Genomic DNA, 19,307 nt, shown 5'->3' with positions numbered 1-19,307 from the left:
CAGAGCAAGTCCACGTCCAGTCCAGGTCCTGTCTTCAGGAAGACCCGCCCCAGAGCAAGTCCATGTCCAGTCCAGGTCCTGTCTTCAGGAAGACCCGCCCCAGAGCAAGTCCACGTCCAATACAGGTCCTGTTTTCCTGTAGACCCGCCCCCAGAGCAAGTCCCCGTCCAATACAGGTCCTGTTTTCCTGTAGACCCGCCCCAGAGCAAGTCAACATCCAATAGAGGCCCTGTCTTCAGGTAGACCCGCCCCAGAGCAGGTCCACGTCCAGTCCAGGTCCTGTCTTCGGGTGGACCCTCCCCAAGGCCCCAGCAGAAGCCCATGCCTACTTATCTGTCCTGCCTTTCAGTGACCCCAGGAATGGCTGGCAGCTCCCTGAGGTGAATTTTGGGCACAGGTGATTTCCCTCACTGCATCGGGAATTTGCAGCCCTAGATGATCTTGGTTCCTCCCTGGGTGCTGAACAGCCCACCTGGGACACACAGCCAATGGTGGGAGTGGCCGGTTTCAAGGTGGAGCAGCAGCTGCTGCCTCCAGACATGTCTCCCTCAGGTGGTCTTGTGACCCATCTTCCTCTGCAGTTCAATACTTGAATATTAAGAAGAATTCTCAGAAGACTTATTGTTTGTATAAAGAATCATCCAGTCTCAACTATCAAGTTATTCTTAGCAAATCTATCTCCTGGAGGGTAGGGTAACCAAACAAGTCTGGGAATACTTTCAAAGCACATTGTCATGACCTGTGAGAATTTAGGCAAAAAGGTTACTCCACCCTTGCATAAAGGCAGGCAGATTGTACTCTTCACTCTTTGTCCTCAATATAGGCCTTTCGAGTATAACTCTGTTAGACCCCAGACTCATATTGGTTTCCCACAATACCTAACATAGAAGTTATTAATATTCACTTATCCAGCAGGCATTCTAGTGATGGCAAGACAGTGAGAATTTAAAGACAAAGGTATAGAGCTCACAAGTGTGGCACAGGAAGTTTGACCTGTAGCATAGTAAAATCCAATTATTTGCTTAGAACTTAAGTGAAATCTACCATCACACCCAAAAGACTTACAGCAATAAATGTTATTTAAAAAAATTAATGTGAAAGTGTGGTCAAGAAAATTACAATTTAGAGATTTTGTGTTTGCACCTAGGATTCTCCTGGTAGAGGATTACAATCGCACAAAACCTAGATACATAAGGCCATATAGGATGAGGCTAAATGAAAGGATCTCCAGAATATGGAAACAAGAGCTTTATCTTGTGTGATTATTGTTCTTAATGTACTATGTTATTTCTCTTCTCTTTTGTTGCCCTTTGGTTAATCTCATATCATTACAATATCTGACTTTGTTGCCAGGCATAATGTACATACGTTTATTTGTTTATTTGAAATAAGAAATGGAAGGGGATAAAACAAGATGATCGGGTGGGGAAGGGGAATGAGGACGAAAACCTGAGGAGTATCAGTGTGTGAGAAGTAATGCGCCTACTATCTGGCAAATATAACTGTAAACCCACTATATATTACAATAACAAAACCACATAGAAAAAGATTTTGTGTTTGAACAAAATTTTATTGACACAATTTTATTCATGAAACAGAGTTCATTTTTAAAGTTTACAGGTCCATAAAATTATTTGCTGACATTCAATTGTAAGCATATGAGCTCCAGCATGGAGGGTAAGCTTGAGATGGTGCAGGACAATCAGGTTTTGTGAGGTGAAATCACGCAGGTGGTGAGCATGACCAGTGATGTGTCTCAACAGCAGTGTTCATTTCCAAACCAGTTCAGATGCCGCTTCCACAGAAACTTAAAATATGCTAATTTCCATATCCTTATGGAGTCAAGTCACACAAAACATAACTTTTCTCATCGTACCTTTGTGCCTATTTTAGCACTATTCAAAAGAGTTGAAGCTGGACACCAGTGGCTCTCGCCTGTAATCTTCACTAGTCAGGAGACGAGATCTGAGGATCACAGTTCAAAGTAGCATAGGCAGGAAATACATGGCACAGTACTCTCCAATTGATCACCAGAAAAACGGAAGTGGCATTGAAGCTCAAAGTGTTAGAGCCCTAGCCTTGAGCTGAAGAGCTCAGGGAAAGAGCCCAGGCCCAGAGTTCTGGTCTCACAACAACAACAACAAAAATGTTGAAACACAGGAATCAAAACTATTGCCTACTCATCAATGAGTATATACAAAACTGCTATATGTGGACAAAATGAGGAATGAGTCTGCTCTAAAAATGGAGTGAAATCATTATGGGGACAATGGATAGGAGAACTCATCATGCTAAGCCAAATACATCACACTGAGAGCCAAATGTCACATTTTCTCTCCATTTTGTAAATCTAGACTTTAAAGATGAATAATAGGAATGTACAAGAGGACCTTTTGCGGTAAGGGCAGCAGTGGGGAGTGAGGATATGACAAGAGAAGGTATGGGACATGTATAAAATGCTCTTCAGTATACTATCTGATAAACATTAATAAAGTCAGAGCAACTGTTGAAATTATCCCACGAATGGAGAACACAAGTATGGAGGATACTGGAAGCCCCACTGTGAACAAAAAAGACATAACAATAACAAACAAACAAAAACAGCTGGCCAGGCACCATGGCTCGTGCCTGTAATCTTAGCTACTCAGGAAGTTGAGATCTGAGGATCACGGTTCAAATCCAGCTCAGGCTCTAAAGTCAATGAGACTCTTATCTCAAATTAACGACTACAAAATCGGAAGTGGCGCTGGGGCTCCAGGGTAGGGCAAGAGCTTTAGCTTTGAGCTGAAAGGGCTCAGGGACAACACCCAGTCCCATGACCAAAAAACAAAAAAAAAAAACCTGTAGCAATTCAGAATGAGACCTAGAGGTTTTAAAAATGCCAAGATCTCCAATTCTTTTATGAACACTGAATGGTAGCAATCTTAACTGAATACATACAAGGCAGTCAAACAAGTCAGGATGTCAAAAACTGAAGAATAATCATTCAAATACCGCAAGCCAGTGGAAAACATTGACGCAACTGACCCTGCTCAGGTACTGGTCCAGGCTCTCAACTGAAGTGTATGCATTTGAGGAAGAAGTCACATGGTTTTCTCCAGGAGAGAAACTTCCCTTCAATTCTGCAACATGTGGAAGTTTTTCTGTAGACTAGCCCTCGCTGCTAGGCCTTGTGACAGGAGTATGGGCAAGAGACTGAGTGTGTGCAATCACCAAGGAAATTCCTTCAATGGCCTCCTTCATGCTGTCCACAGTCCTGTGAAGTTTGCCAAGGAGAAATACCAGCATTTCATTAGTCAATAAAGAACTCCTAAGGAACTTGCATTTCTGAGAACCAGAACAAAAGAATAAATGAAAAATGCCTTTGCATCCATAGTGTTAGTAATATTGGAAATATGTCATAACATGGCTGAGTGCTGAGGAGCTGTGAATGAAGATTCTTTCTATGAATATTTTTGAGATATTGATCAAACTCATGTTTTAATTTTATAATCCTATACATAAAATATTTGTTGAAAGTAATTAAATAGAAACATATAAAATTATTTATATACAGAATATTTTTTCTGGCAGTATCAACAAATAGCATATTCAAAATGTTTTGCTTTACAATGAGATCTCAGTATATTCTCCTTTTAGGAAGTCATTAAAATTGTGATTTAAGAAATATGCCTTTAATCATTACATGTATCAGTAGTAAACTAACTTGTCCCAAACTGTCAAACACTACATATAGATAGGCATTTACCTCAAAATGACAAAATTCTCCTTCCTGTTCTTCACACTGTAACTGTGATAACATATTCTTTGCTTTTTTTTGCTCCTTGTCTTGGCATCTCAACATATTTCCCAAGCATATTCTCATATGTATTTTACATATGAATGAAGTGCATTCTGGCTGAAATAACCAACCTGAAAGAAAACAAGGGAAAAAGCTATGTCAGGTTGGGTTATTTTTTTATTATAAAGGAACACATATTTTCACATCCACTCTCTGTCCAAGTGCATAAAGAGGTTCTACTTCATGAAACAACTACATGAAGATCTGTAGGTAGATGAGTTACATCCTTGTTCTGGGTTAGCTTAGAGACTAGGGCAATGGAAAGGCAGAAAAATGGCCACTATCGATTCACTAGATGCTGGAATAAAATGCATTTTCTCCTAGGAATTGACCTTCTTTAGGCACAGCAGTACTTTCCAGAAAGAAAATAGCTACATTGATAGCTAAACACTAAAAAGGAAGCAAGAAGAGAGACTATGAACTGGCATTTATCCAGTCTACAATATTTACTGATGCTTCATGGCAGTCTGTTTCTACCTAAGGTGGAGTAAGCTGCACTGAGCTCTGTTTCTGTATGAAGCCAATCCAAAAGTATTCAAGCAAACCACATTAAAGCACTTTGAAGACAACCTATTTGAGAGAATGGAGTCAGTGAATGCACAGACCAAGGCAAAGAAAGAAGGGAGCTAGGTGGTGCATACTCCAAGTTCCCAAGATGCAATGGTGAGTAAAACAGGCTGATGGAAGCGAGGAGGATGAGTGTCACGTGACAGCGCACTGGAGCGTTCAGAGTGGTATGAGAGAAATCCAGGAGAGCTACACAGGACCCCCTTGCATATGTAACGGAGCAGTGGATCACGTGTGTTCAGAAAGGAGCCTGACATTGAGGAATAAAACACATGAAGAAATGACAGGAAAGTACCTATTGTTCACACACTGCCAGGAAGTGATGTCTTTACAGAACAGAGGACATCAGAGATGCCTTGCTACAGCAGGGCAAAATTAACACTCCATAAATCCTGCCCTGAAATATCCAAAAATTTATAAAACCAAGAGAGGAAGAACCAACTTTCTTGTAAGTGGTCTAATTATTGCCAAAAATAGGGCTCAAGAAATCTAATTACACATTACAGAGATAAAAGTTTGAAATCATACGAAAGGTTGATGAGCATAGCGAATGTTAACCCATGTGTTAAACATCAGTGTTTTATCTGAGTAGTCCTAATTACAAGTCATTTGTTTTCCTCTGACATTTCTTACAAGTGAATAAAAGAAAGAAACCCCATGCCAATAGATATGCATGCCAGTAGTTCATCTCTTATAATCCTATTTACTCAAGAGGCTCAGAGGATCTTGGTTCATAGCTACCAGGGGTAGGTAAATATAGAAGAACTTTACCTTCAGTTAGTCATCAAAAAACTAGAAAGTAGAGGATCAAGTGGTACAGAGTCAGCCATAAGTAAACAACCAAGCAAGTTTTGAGGATTGGATTTCAAGCCTTACTACACACACACACACAGTGATCAAATTAGTGCCAGAAAGTATCCTCTCTAAGAAGGAATCTAGGGCTAGGAGTTTGGCCTAGTGGTAGAGTGCTTGCCTAGCATGCACGAAGACCCGGGTTCAATTCCTCGTTACAACATACATATATACAAAAAAGCCAGAAGTGGTGCTGAAGCTCAAGTGATAGAGCTCTAGCCTTGAGAAAGTCCAAGGACAGTGCTCAGGCCCTGAGCTCAAAGCCCAAGACTGGCAAAAAAAAAAGAAGGAATCTAGTAGACTGAAGAGACCCCTCTCTAGATTTCCCCCTAATTTCCTGAGTAAGCTGTGGGCTGTAAATTCCTGACAGAAGAACAAAGGCAAGAAACCAGGTGGAAATGTTACAATTTTATTGGCCTCTTGCATATGGCCAGCTTGTGCCTTATGGTCAAATTACTAAAAAAACCCTGCTAACTGAAGGGTCGGGGCTCTCAATTCTAACCTGCTGTGTGGCTGATGATTAGGAGCCCAGGCTCAAGCTTGCAATAAAAGACTCTCAGGTGTTTACATCAGCTCCTAGCTACTCAGGAGGCTGAAATGTGAGGATCAGGGTTCAAAGCCAGCCCCAGCACAAAAGGGCTTGAGACACTTTATCTTCAATTAATCTCTAGAAAGCGGGAAGTGGGGCTTGGCTCAAGAGTAGGGAAGCTGAAGAACTCAAGGACAACACCTAGGGTAGGGTGGTAAACTTGAGCTGAAGAGCTCAGGGACAGTGCCCAGTCCCAGTTCAAGACCCATGACCCACCCCCCAAAAATTACAAGATGTGGTTTAACAGATGCCAGAGGAAATAAAAGTAGTTTTCACAGATATTAAAACTCCATCTTGCACACTGAAGTCATCATACAGAGAAAATCAGAGCTTTTATATTTGTGTTTATTCTTTATTTAACTTAAACTACTATAGTTGAGTATCAAATACATATTTTAAGTACTAATATCTTCACTGGGCTAGAAATAAAATATGAAAACACTTTCTAGAAGAAAAATTGCTTATGTCTCAAAAGATGATATTGATATAATCAGAGGGATCCTAATACTGAATTAAGCAAAAGAAAAAGTATCATCAGCTGGGCTCTGGTGGCTCACACCAGTAATCTTAACTACTCAGGAGGCTGAGGTCTCAGAATCCCTGCTTGAAATCAGCTTAGGAATCAAAGTCTATGGGACTTATCTCCAACAAACCTCCAAAAAACTAGAAGTGGAGCTGTGGCCCAAATGGGAAAGTGCTAACCAGGAGCAAAAACATGTAGGTGCCCAGCTCTGAGTTAAAGCCATAGGATCATCACCAACAAGCAACACCAACAAGAAGAAAAACAAGTATTTTCCTGTGAGAGAGTTCAATGGAAATTTTCTTCTGTACATTAGCTTTATTTTTTTTTCTTTTTTTAATTTTTTATTGTAATTAATAAAAGGGTTACATAATATTTGCCAGATAGAAGGTGCATTAATTCACATACATTGATACCCTTTCACATGTCTTGGTACCCATTACCCTCCCCCCCACACCCCCCACCTGTCTTGGTTTTCCCCCCTTCCCTATCAAATTTCAAATAACCAAATACAAATAAATTCAATATATCAGATAACAAAGTGAGATACTGTAACAATATGAGGTACCCAAGGGACAGCAAAGGAGATGAGAGACAACATAGTACATTAAGGACAACAATCATTCATTATATGGCTTTTGTTTCAATATCCTGGTGGTCCTTTCAATTAGCTTCATACTATATGGCCTTACGTATCAAGATTTTGCTCTATTGCAGATCTCTGCTAGTAGAGCCCAAGGTTTCTACTGATTATGATGAATGAGGGAAACCATTGAGCCTAAGTTCCTTTGAGTCTGGCTTACTTCACTTAATATGATTTTTTCTAAGTCTTTCCATTTCCTATCAAATGGGGCGATGTCATTCTTTCTGACAGCAGCATAGAATTCCATTGTGTACAAATACCACAACTTGTTGATCCACTCATCAACTGAGGGACATCTAGGTTGGTTCCATATCTTTGGTATGGTGAATAGTGCTGCAACGAACATTGTTGTGCTAGTGGATTTAGTATTCCCTTGTTTCTGGATGGTTGGGTAAATGCCAAGTAGTGGAATTGCTGGGTCATAGGGGAGTTCTATGTTTAGCCTTTTGAGGCACTGCCACACTGCTTTCCATAGTGGTTGAACGAGTTTGCACTCCCACCAACAGTGTAGTAGTGATCCCTCCTGGCCATATCCCCTCCAGCATCTGTTATTATTCGTTTTCCTGATCCTGGCCATTCTAACTGGAGTGAGGTGGAATCTTAGAGTTGTTTTGATTTGCATTTCATTTATGACCAGAGATGTTGAGCATTTCTTCATGTGTCTATAGGCCATTTTTGTTTCTTGTTCAGAGAAGACTCTCTTTAAGTCTTTGGCCCATTTTTTAATGGGATGGTTGTTACTTTGGAGATTAGTTTTGGAGTGATTCAATTTTTTGAGTTGTTGATATATTTTAGATTGTACATTAGCTTTAAATACTATATTTGAGCCAGGAGTTTGACCTATTGGTAAGAGTGCTTGCCTATCCCATATCATGTGTCATGTTTGATTCCTCGGTATCACATACGTAGAAAAAGGTCGAAGTGGTGCTGTGGCTCAAGGGCTAGAACACTGTCCTTGAGAACATAAGGACAGTATTCAGGCCCTGAGTTCAAGTCGTAAGCCCGGCAAAAAACAAAAAGGAAGAAAAGAGAAAGAAAGAAAGAAAGAAAGAAAGAAAGAAAGAAAGAAAGAAAGAAAGAAAGAAAGAAAAAAGAAAGAATGAATGAAAGAAAGAAAGGAAGGAAGGAACTACAGCCAAGCACAGTGTCTCATGCCTGTAATCTTAGCTATTCAGGAGTCTGAGATCTGAGAATTTCTATTCAAAGCCAGATCAGGCACTAAAGACCCTGAAGACTGTGAGACTCTTCTGTCCAATTAACCACTAGGAAATGGGAAATGGCACTGTGGCCAAGGGGTAGGGCAGTAGCCTTAAACTGAAATGCTAAGGGACAGCACCCAAGCCCAGAATCCAAGCCCACCAGCCAAAAACAGAAGAAAATACCATTTACAGCTTTCCTCTGTGAATAAAAAAAGTATAATAAGCTTTAAAAAAAAGGCAAAAGGACAGTTGCTTGCTTAATCCCTTTATCTTTCTTTCTTTGGATTTCAGATTTAGCTGGTTTCAGCCTTTAAACTGAGGGCCTCTCTTACCCTTTCTCGCCTTTCTATACCACACTTGGCCTTTACCTCATGAGGTACACTGTCTGCCTCCTTTTTTTTTTACTACTTATTGTGGATAGGGAGTCTCCCAGACTTTTGTGATGGGTTGGCTTTGAACCTGGACCTACTAATTCCCAGCCTCCTGATTAACAAAAGTATAAGCTGTATATGGTAAGAAGAGTTACTTCTTTTTTTTTTGCTAGTCCTGGGGCATGAACTCAGGGCCTGAGCACTGTCTTTAGGCTTTTTCCTCAAGGTTAGTTCTCTACCACTTGAGGCAAAGCACCACTTGGGTGTATGTGGCACCAAGGAATCAAATCCTGGTCTTCATGCATGCTAGGCAAGCACTCTACCACTAGGCCAAACTCCTAGCCCAAGAAGAGCTGCTTCTTAAATGTGAGAAATCTCCTTGTCCTCCCGCTGTCATTCCTTTCTGTTCATTATAACAATGTAGATGCCAGGATAATAGTATCTTTCTAGCTGACACCTGCTCAGCCCCTGACTGTCAGGATAAAATGATGAATGTAGGCGTGCTCTGCTCGTCTCCCTGGATGATGATCCTCCTAGAGATTCACTCGTCTGTCAGCTTTCTTTCCATGGAGGATCAATGTCATATTAGGGAACCTGTTGTCTGAGTAGGGAATTTTCTTCCTTCTGGCTTCCATCTCAGGAACAAAGGAAATGTAAATCCTTCTCAACATCTTCACTGGAAGGGGTTCTAGAGCTAAAAATTCTTTGCTGACAGATTCCTTCTCTGTCATGTCAATACAATGCAAACATGCATGGTTTGTTTCCTGATGGTGTCTCCATAGGTAACTATTCAGAAAGGGAAACTGATTCAGTTTTGAATACACAACACAATTTTAACATGGCATGAAGCCATGATTTCTAAGTTTCTATTGGATATATGGATTAATGGTTTTCTTCCACTTGGTTATAGTCTATACATGGTCTTTCATCTGTGTATACTCACAGCAGAAAGTCCAGTGTGAATCTATGCTAAGCTATATTTATATCAGTCTATAAAAATGTGGTTGTATTTTCTGATCCAATTCATTAAAATGAAATATTCTGTTTTTTTTTGTAATATTCAGCACCCTTCCCAATCATCTCCTTCAGATACATGTCAGACTCTTCTCTCCCTCAATCCACTCATTGAAGGTACGCATACCACATGATATATTTCTGTTCCAGTCTTTGGCATTAATGATTTTAATATGAAATTATGAATTGGGAGCCATTAAGAATTATTTCCCTTTGATAAGAAGCTAAGGGTTAATGACAAAATAGGATTCTTAATTCTGACTAATTAGTCAGTCTTTGATTTGGATTTAAAGTTTTATCACATGAGGCATATTTATTATCAGAAGCACAAATCAATCACACATTTTGAGCATAACTCTAAAGATCATACTTAATATGATGCTGATATTTCTTAAGTGTTTTAGTAAGTACTCATACTTGCAAAAATAATTATAGCAGTTGCTGATTTGACCTATTAATTTTTCAGGGTAGTCTTGGAAGTAAATTCCTTTGGCTATATTATTGAAAATACAAAACCCACTTATACGAGAAGATAGAATATAAATAATGAACATACCAAAGGATGGATATGTTTCCTCACAACTGTCTTGCTCTTCTGATGCAATATACTGAGTCACATCCTGTAAAGTCAGATAAATCATGGTATTTACAGCAAAAGAAACACTGATCCTTAAATAAGAAATAACAAAAGTATATTTCCTCAAGTGTTCAATGTAATTCTTATTGGAATACTTTTATTTTTCCTTCAGGTATTACTTCAATGACCTAGATCTTCATCATTTAAATATATACTGAGTATCATGTAAGATGCACACACAGAAACATTTTGGTTATTAATTTGACACAAGTAAGCTAGCAGAATAAAAAGAAACAGTAGGGCTGGAATTGGGAGCAGTAGTATTCTAATGGTCTAGTGCTCACATAGCATGTATGAAGCCCTAGGTTCAATTCCTCAGCATCCCATACACCGAAAAAAAGCTGGAAATGGTGATGTGGCTCAGGTGATATAGTGCTAGCCTTGAGAAAGCCCAAGAACAATGCCCAAGCTGTGAGTTCTAGCCCCAGGACTGGCAAAAGACAGAGACAGAGACAGAGAGACAAAGAGAGAGAGACAGAGAGACAGAGAGAGAGAGGCACAAAATACCAAAATGAGGGCTGGGAGTATAGCCTCATGGTAGAGTGCTTGCCTAGCATGCAAGAAGCCCTGGGTTCAATTTCTTGGTACCATGTACATAGAAAAAGCCAGAAGTGGTGCTGTGGCACAAGTGGTAGAATATTAGCCTTGAGAAAGTTCAAGACAGTGCCCAAGCTCTGAGTTCAAGCACCAGGACTGCCATTAAAAATATCAAAATGAGGGGCTGGGAGTTTGGTCTGGTGGTAGAGTGCTTGCCTAGCATGCATGAAGACCCAGGTTCAATTCCTAGTTACCACATAACAGTGCTCAGGCCCTGAGTCCACACCCTGGACTGGCAAAAAAAAAAAAAACACCAAAATGAGCAAATTTAAGGTGCACGTTATTGTGTACTTCACATGAATAACCTATAAACACCTTGTTCCAATTTCTTTCACCTCAACAATAGGTATTTTCCCAAAGTATTTCTTCTATTACTTTGGCAAGTCTTTTCCTCATTAAAGACTTAGTCTACCATTTGTAACCTTCATTAAGGATTCCTTTTCCTCCTAGATGCCCACACTAACATTCTTTGAGGTTAGCTTAATTCTTTATCAAATTTTCACTGTATCTATAACTCTCAGAATGGACAATATTTCCTTAGATGGTTTTTCCCTTTCCTGCTGGTAAGGAGTTTTATACTGTCTTATTTTCCCTGACAAGATGAGAAAGGAATGGCCTTGTGAGCATGAAGAATTAAGATTGTATTTTGGTCCAGTGATCAGACTCTTTCCAAATAGCTTTCTCAACATTAAGCGTGACACCTAAGGGAATAATTTATTACATTTCTAGGAAAAAAATGTTGTTCTTCATTTTCCCATAGCCATTTCTATACACAAACTTTGTTTTCCTGGATCTAGTACATTGTCTCTGAGTGAGCTTCATTATCATTTCCTTCCTCCTGTAAGCCCTATTGAAACTCATTAAGGAACCCCATTCTGTGGCATTCATAGAATTTGATGATAAAAAATGGTCAATTTACAAGGTAACTTTTGACCTATAAAGAAAAAGGCAAATTCAATATGCTATTGTAATTATTCCTTGGATCTACCTTCTAAGCTTACCTTTATTATCTATCATTTGATTGACCATTTAATGTAACAGTCAATCTGTTAAGTAGAAAATTTTCTTTTTTGTTTTTATTGCATTTTATCTTCAGGATAATGTATACAAAGGTTACAGTTACATCCATCAGATAGTGGGAATATTACTTCTTCAACATTGATACCCCTTCTCATGTTTTTGTTCCCCTCCCCCTTCCCCCACCCCCTCCCAATCATCTTGTTTTCTTCCTTCCCTTCTCTTTTTCAAATACACCATGTATACAAACATATATACAATACACCAGGTAACAAAGTCAGATACAGTAACCACATAAAATTAACCACAAGGGAAAAAAAAGAGAAAAGAAATAACTTCATAACAACAATCACAAAGATAAACCTCTGTTTCCATATCCTAGAGTTCATTTTGTTTAGTTTCATCCTATATGGTCAGATGCACTTAGCTTTTGAGCTTTTGATCTCTGCCAGGAGATGCGTAGATGTGTACTAATTATTACAAAGGGAGCCTATGTTCCTTTGGGTCTGGCTTCACTTAATATGCTTTTTTTCCACAAGTCTTTCCATTTCCTTACAAACAGGGTGATGTCATTCTTTCTGATGGCAGTATAGAATTCCATTGTGTATAAATACCACATCTTCTTGATCCATTCATATATTGAGGGGCATCTGGGTTGGTTCCATATCTTAGCTATGTTAAATAATGCTGCGATGAACATTGTTGTGCTAGTAGCTTTTGTATGGCCTTGTTTCTGGACTATTGGGTAAATGACAGGGAGGGGAATTGCTGGGTCATAGGGGAACTCTAGGTTTAGTCTTTTGAGGAATTGCCATACTGCTTTCCAGAGTGGTTGAAGGATTTACACTCTCACCAACAGTATAGTAGCACTTCCTTCTGGCCATATTCCCACCAGCGTCTGTTGTTATTTGATTTTTTGATAATGGCCATTCTAACTGGGGTGAGGTGAAATCTCAATGTTATTTTGATTTGCATTAAGAAGAAAATTTCTTGCTGGGCACAGTGGCTCATGCCTGTAATGAATGCTAGCTACTCAGGAGGCTGAGATCTGAGGATTGTGGTTCAAAAGAAGATGACTACAAATTTCTGTCAACTAACATTTTAGAACTTAATTGGATTCCTCACTTAACACTAGTGCCTTTTCTGCAGTTTGTGTTGTTAGACTTGCAGCCTCAGAGGACTGAGCAGCATACTTCTTTAAAAGAACAAAGGAAGAAGTCTGCAGAATAATGGGATGAGCAATGAGCCATGGGGAGATGTAGGGATCACATTCTGACAAGATGCTTGTACTTCCTCTCTTAGCAGCAATGGGACAGGAAAATGTGAGAAGCATGTATGTGAAACAAAAAGCACATGAATACAAGGGCTCATATATATGATCATGTACAACCAATATGTCTTTTTAGGATGTGGACCCACTGACCAGTAATCCAAACACCTATGTCTAGACACAACTTCCTGATATACAGAATCATAGCACCCAGGAATACATTGGGGAAAAAAGGAAAGCAGGAAGACAAGACCTGAGTTCAAGTCTCAATACCAGTACCAGGTGATAGATAGATAGATAGATAGATAGATAGATAGATAGATAGATAGACAGACAAAGAGGCAGTAGATTTTATAATTATATCTGCACATAGGTACTTTGTTGGGGACCGACTGTGGGGTCAGTAACCGTGACTGTGGGGTCAGTGACCTTGGACCCGCACAATTGAGTACACAAGGAAGTAAGCTCTTATCATGATTTTGGGCTGTGTCAATAGCTTCTCATTTAACCTATTTGGGACTTGATCGCTTTTCATTCAACCTATTTGAGACTTGATACTGTTTGTACGAATGTAGCCACTGGCAGTTCCCTAGTTTAAACAAGTGTATTTAAGGTCAGAACTGGAAATAAACTGGGCTACAGTCTTGGGCTACTGTCTTCTTAAGCTGTGGCTCCTGATTTGGGTTGTAGCCCTCCCAAACCCCATCTGTTTGTCTCTCTTCTATTTTTTCCTAGTCCCTGCCCCCTATTTCAGGAATCCCAATTTGTGAACCCTGGTTCACTGCCGGCTGGCCCCAGCAGTACTTGTATTTAGGAAGCAATCTTCTGAACATATTAACATTCAAATATATCAGCAAACCATCTGGTTATTGAAGGATGTAAGTTAGTGGTTAATATTTTTGGATGGTGACAATTTTTATGATTTTAGTTTTTCTTTTTCTTCATATTCATCTCTATTCATGTCTTCTAAATTGTTCTTTTTGGTTCTTTCCATCTTCTTGTTAACTGAAGATAAGAGTTTCCTACCCTTTTCAAACCAAGCTCAATTTGCACTGCGATCCTCATCTCAACAATAAAAAGCTGGACGTGGTGATTCATGCTGTCATCCCAGTTCAGTTAGAAGCATAAATAGGGGGATAGAGGTTCAGGATGGCCTGGGATAAAGGAAGGCTCTATTCAGACAATCACAAGAGAAAACCTAACTAGGGGTATGGCTCAATCAGTTAAAAAATTAATCAATCCCAAGCCAAGCACAGTGGATCATGCCTATAATCCTAGCTACTCAGGATGCTGAGATCTGAAGATCAAGGTTCACAATCAGCCCCAGCACAAAAGGACTTGAGATGCTTCTCCAATTAACATCTAGAAAATGGGAAGTGAGGCTTGGCTTAAGGCAGTAGCCTTGAGCTAAAGAGCTCAGGGATGGTGCCTGGGCCGAGTTCAAGCCCCATGACTACCTCCCCCCCACAAAAAATTAATCAATCCCAAACCTTGCCTGGCAAGCACAAGCCTCTGAGTTCAAACTCCACTCTGTATAAAAAAAAACCAAAAGAGAAAACAGGAAAAGAAAAAGAATATCCATAACAGTTACATTCATCACAAACCCAAAATTACAAATAAATCCAATGTCCATGGATAAATAAATATGGGGATAAATGGATGAATAAAATGTGATAATGGATAAACAAAATGGGGAATGTTTATGTAATAGAGTACTATTTCAAAATATAAAAAAGAATGCAGAGGGTTTATTAATAATTTATAAGTATCTTGGAAGTTTTATATGAAACCATGCAATATATTTATAGAAGGTCCTACAAAAGGCAAAAACTAAACTACAGTAGGTAACAATAAGAACAGGTCAGGTATGGTGAAGCTTGTCTGTCTTAACAACTCCCAGAGAGCTGAGACAGAAGGATCTAGAATTCAAGTCTAGCTAGGCTATCTGTGTCTCAGACCTTGTCTCACAAACAGAAAAAAAAGAGAAAGGAAGGAAAGAAGGAAGGAAAGAAAGGAGGGAGGGAGGGAGGGAAGCAAAGAAGGAGGAAGGGAGGGAAGGAAAGAAGGAGGGAGAGAAGGAGGGAAGCAAAGAAAGCAAGAAGGAGAAGTTGGATGTGCTGCACATGCTTTTAATCTCAGCTACTCTGGAGGCAGAAATATGAGTTTGTGACCTGTATAGTAATTAGATGTCACACAACTTATGTTTTATGGTGGTCTTTTGGTGGGGAAGGTGCTGGTATAGACACAATCTCAGGCCCTAAGTGCTGCCTTGTAGCTTTTATCTCAAGGTTTGTGCTCTACCATTTGAGCCACTCTCCTCCACTTTTCACTTTTTTTTTTAATTTTAAAATGCTATGACTTTATTGTATGATTTGAGGTAGGAAGGAAAAAGCAACAAAAGTGGGAGGGGGAAGACAACAGATATAAAACTAAATAGTCTCCAGGTTAATGTTATAATGTCAGGAAGATGTATAGGCTCTCCACTGTTGTCATAGAAAAGAGTAAAAATTAGAAAGATCTTTTAATATTAATACAAGTTTTATTCAAAAGAGGAGGCGAAACTTTAACAAAGGAAAAAAGTTACTAGCTATCTACTCATATAATAAAAAGTAAAAGTGGGTCTCATTTGTAACATATAAATAAAGTACACGTTAAAATTTTTAATAAAGCTGCAACCCACTCTTGAGAGTCATGTAACTTTTGCTTATAATGTCAATCTATTCCAAAATTAGGACACATACACACAACTGAAATAAAGGGAAGTACCTAGCACTTTCACTGAAGGCTGTTAACTACCAGGGCAACTTAAGACTGCTAATTGCTACATGGATTCAATTTAAATCACCTTCATTATATCTACTTACACTTTTTTTAATAATCAATGTTTGTGATTTTACAACTCCTCCAAACTACATTTTAATATTTTACATGGTAGTTTCAAAACTAAATACTTAAGGCCTTAGTTTTAAATTTTCCCCCAACATAATAAGTAGTTTTAAAAACAAATGTTAAAAGTACCACATTACAGAAAGCACAGAAAATGTACTTTCTTACAAAATAATTACTTTTATTCCATAATTACGATAAATTGAGGGGGGCAACTCAAGAATTCTAGATGATTCAGTGCTAGGGAAAATCTTAATAGCAGTTAATATAGTCAGTTATTCCTGGAGTCAAAATGGCTGTTAGCATTGATCAAATTTCTCATTTTTGGTGGTTGTTGCTTTAGCTGGTAAACAGCTGGATTTAAAACAAAATATCCCATTAAACTTTATGCCAAATATTACAAAAACATATACAGAAGATAGACTCACAGAGGCTATAAAGCTTAATATCTCAAGTAACTCACCCTTAAAATGGGTACAGATTTTTAAAGAGGATATCCAATAGTTTTGCTCTAAGTAAATGCCCCTAATTCTCAGAGAGCTCTTACTCTTCAATAGGATACTTGAGTAGCTTAACAGTTTTGCTATAAAAATCAACCACTTGTCTTAACAAACCAAAAATGTAAAAGAAAACTAATAAAGGACATACGTTTCACAGTTAACAATAAATAAAAGTGCAATATGTGTTCAAGTAGGTCATGTAGTTCAAAAACTACATGTGACTATTTGGCATAGGTCAACTTTTAAAGGCCCTCCGAGGATCCCTGCCATTACTCATTGTGGTCATGACTGTGTGATTATTAGTTGCTCCTGATAGCTGTGGATAGGTCAGTCCCCGGCCATTGCTTCTACCAGAATATGAAATTTGGCATCCCCTTGATTCGGGGCCAGTTTGAACACCATTTCCCACTGGTCCAAATGTACCTGTACTGGTATTACTATTTTTCAGCTCATTATTTACCCCTTGGTTCTGCTGTCCTCTATAATCTGGGTTGGGTTCACTGAAATTTGGCACTTCTGAATAAACCATACAAAATTCCCCAATTTTTTGAAGTTCACCACCTCTTCCAGTATAAAGTGTCAGACATCCTTTCCACATAGATGCATATCCTCGGGTCAACCGTATGATATCCCCGGTCTGGATGAGACTGCCGACCTCATCCCACACGGAGATGGTGATGCTGCCCGTTTTATCGGCCACTTTGCACGACCTCACTTCATGGCCATCTTTGGTCTTGGTCACGCGCCACACGCACGGGCGCGCGTCCCATCGGGCCCTGGCTCCGGAGAGGGACGGGCGGTGACAGCGAACCCTGAGCACAGAACGCAGCCCCCGCGCCACTGCGTCCCCAAGCAGCGACTGCCCCACTTTTCACTTTTTACTGGTTAACTATGGACGTTCCTGCTTGGCCTGGCTTCAAATCACCATCCTCAGCTCTTAGTCTACTGAATAGCTAGAATTACAGGAATGAGGTGCCCAAGTACACAGCCTAGTTTCAAATGTTAATATTCTGTACCTAAAACTGTAACAAAAACAGTCTTGACTATCTTGAAAACATAATTTTCCATTTTACCCAGAAATTTTAATCTTTTATGATAGAAAAAGTGATGTATAAATTTCAATGGTGACCTCTTCATCAATTTAATTTACAATTGTCAAATCAATCCTCTGGGTAAAATCGTAACAACCTTTTTTTAAAGTTTTCACTTGACTGAAACGATGGGATATGGAAAAGGGCAAAATTATTTATTAAGAATATTTTAAGCCGGTTGTTAGTGGCTCATATCTGTAACCCTAGCTCCTCTGCAGACCGAGACTTCAGGATAATGGTTTGAAGCCAACCCAGTCAGGAAAGTCCATAAGACTTCAATAAACCACCAGAAAGCCATAAGTAGTGTGGCTCAAATGGTATAGCACTAACCGTGAGCAAGAAACCCAGACCTTTCCCCAACCCAGTTCAGGACCCACTACCCACAAAATGAATGAACAAATTATTAGTTATAAGTAAACTATATATAAATAAACGTTTAAATTCTAAAGTACATATTTTAAGTTAAAGTCAATGTACGAGCAAACTCCAAATGCTCCTTTAGTAGGTCTACCAAGAGCTCCTGTCCCTCGGCCTCCAACTGTGCTTTCCACAGGGATTCCAGGCAAGCAGCTCCCATGGTCCTCTGGGCAGGAGGGGCGTGTCTAAGCGCGGGTGGGTGGGGCCGCGGGGGCGGGGCTTGCATGGACTGCAGTCCACCTGCAGGCTGCCAGCCCAGCTGCTAGGGGCATCCTCACTGGGCTCTGAGGGAAGGTCAGTTGAGCAAGAGCCAGCCGAACTCTGGTAAACCATCTGGAAGAAGATGGGTGAAAACCAGCTGGGTGCCAGGAAATAGCTCTTGAAGCTGCAGCACTGATCTCTCAAACTTGGCCAGGATTTCTGTTCTTTTTGGTTCTTTCCATCTTGTTGTTATCTGAAGATAAGAGTTTCATACCCTTTCCAAACCAAGCTCAATTTGCACTGTGATCCTCAGATCTCAGCTTTCTGGGCAGCTAGAATTACAGGTGTGAGCCATCAATGTCCTGCAAAGCCTCTCCTCTTTAGAAGTTCACTCTCAGGTATTTGTTTCACGAATGGAAACTTGATTTCCAACATCTACCATTGCAAAAGCATGTGTTACCTAATAAAAAAATTTATCAGGCACTGAAAACCTCTCACCTATTCTGTCTAACAAATCTAACTAAAAGTAGTGATTTCCTGTCAGATATTTACATTGTCATAATTCTTGGGCATATATGCCAGGACTGAGACTTAAACTCAGGGCCTTGCATTGTCCCTGAAGTTTTTGCTCAAGACTAGTACACTAGTGGTTAATTGGAAATAAGAGTCTCATGGAATTTCATGCATAGACTGGCTTTGAACCTCGATCTTCAGATCTCGATCTCCTGAGTAGCTAGGATCACAAACATGAGCCACCAGTGTCAGGCAATTTGATTTTTCTATTTCAAATAAATGAGAGTAGCTGCTTTCTTGGGGTTAATAATTTATCAGTAATATTTTACAATCTTTTTGTACAAACTAGGACTACAATTAACTCTCAATGTGAAAACACAACAGTTGTTGATTCCAGTGACTCACAACTATAATCCTTGCTACTCTGGAGGCTGAGGATAGTGGTTCAAAGCCTACCTCAGCAGAAAAGTCCATGAGACTCACATCTCCAATTAGCCAGAAGAAAAGCTAGGGGTGAAAATGTAACTCAATTAGTAGTGAACTAATGTTGAGTGAAAAAAGACAAACAAGTGCCTTAGGTCC

The 19,307-nt window shown here is 39.5% G+C and overlaps 1 long non-coding RNA gene and 1 pseudogene across 2 annotated transcripts; both read right to left on the bottom strand.

Moving 5' to 3' along the window:
* Positions 1-1,478: 1,478 nt before the first annotated feature.
* Positions 1,479-18,138, bottom strand: LOC150039326 (uncharacterized). 2 transcript variants are annotated; one of them, XR_016534403.1, is made up of 4 exons: positions 18,072-18,138; positions 10,153-10,216; positions 3,749-3,912; positions 1,479-3,256 (listed from the first exon to the last, which is right to left on the bottom strand). It is a non-coding gene; the product is annotated as an uncharacterized LOC150039326 (long non-coding RNA). The 2 variants fall into 2 exon arrangements; XR_016534402.1 differs by having other exon boundaries at positions 18,047-18,120.
* On the bottom strand, positions 16,527-17,571 carry LOC150039327 (SOSS complex subunit B2 pseudogene; annotated as a pseudogene).
* Positions 18,139-19,307: the final 1,169 nt, after the last annotated feature.

The sequence above is a fragment of the Megascapheus bottae genome, unplaced genomic scaffold (assembly GCF_031878675.1).
Source record: "Megascapheus bottae isolate mThoBot1 unplaced genomic scaffold, mThoBot2.hap1 HAP1_SCAFFOLD_40, whole genome shotgun sequence".
Classification (NCBI taxonomy): Eukaryota; Metazoa; Chordata; class Mammalia; order Rodentia; family Geomyidae; genus Megascapheus; species Megascapheus bottae.
This window is presented reverse-complemented; position numbering and strand designations above follow the sequence as displayed.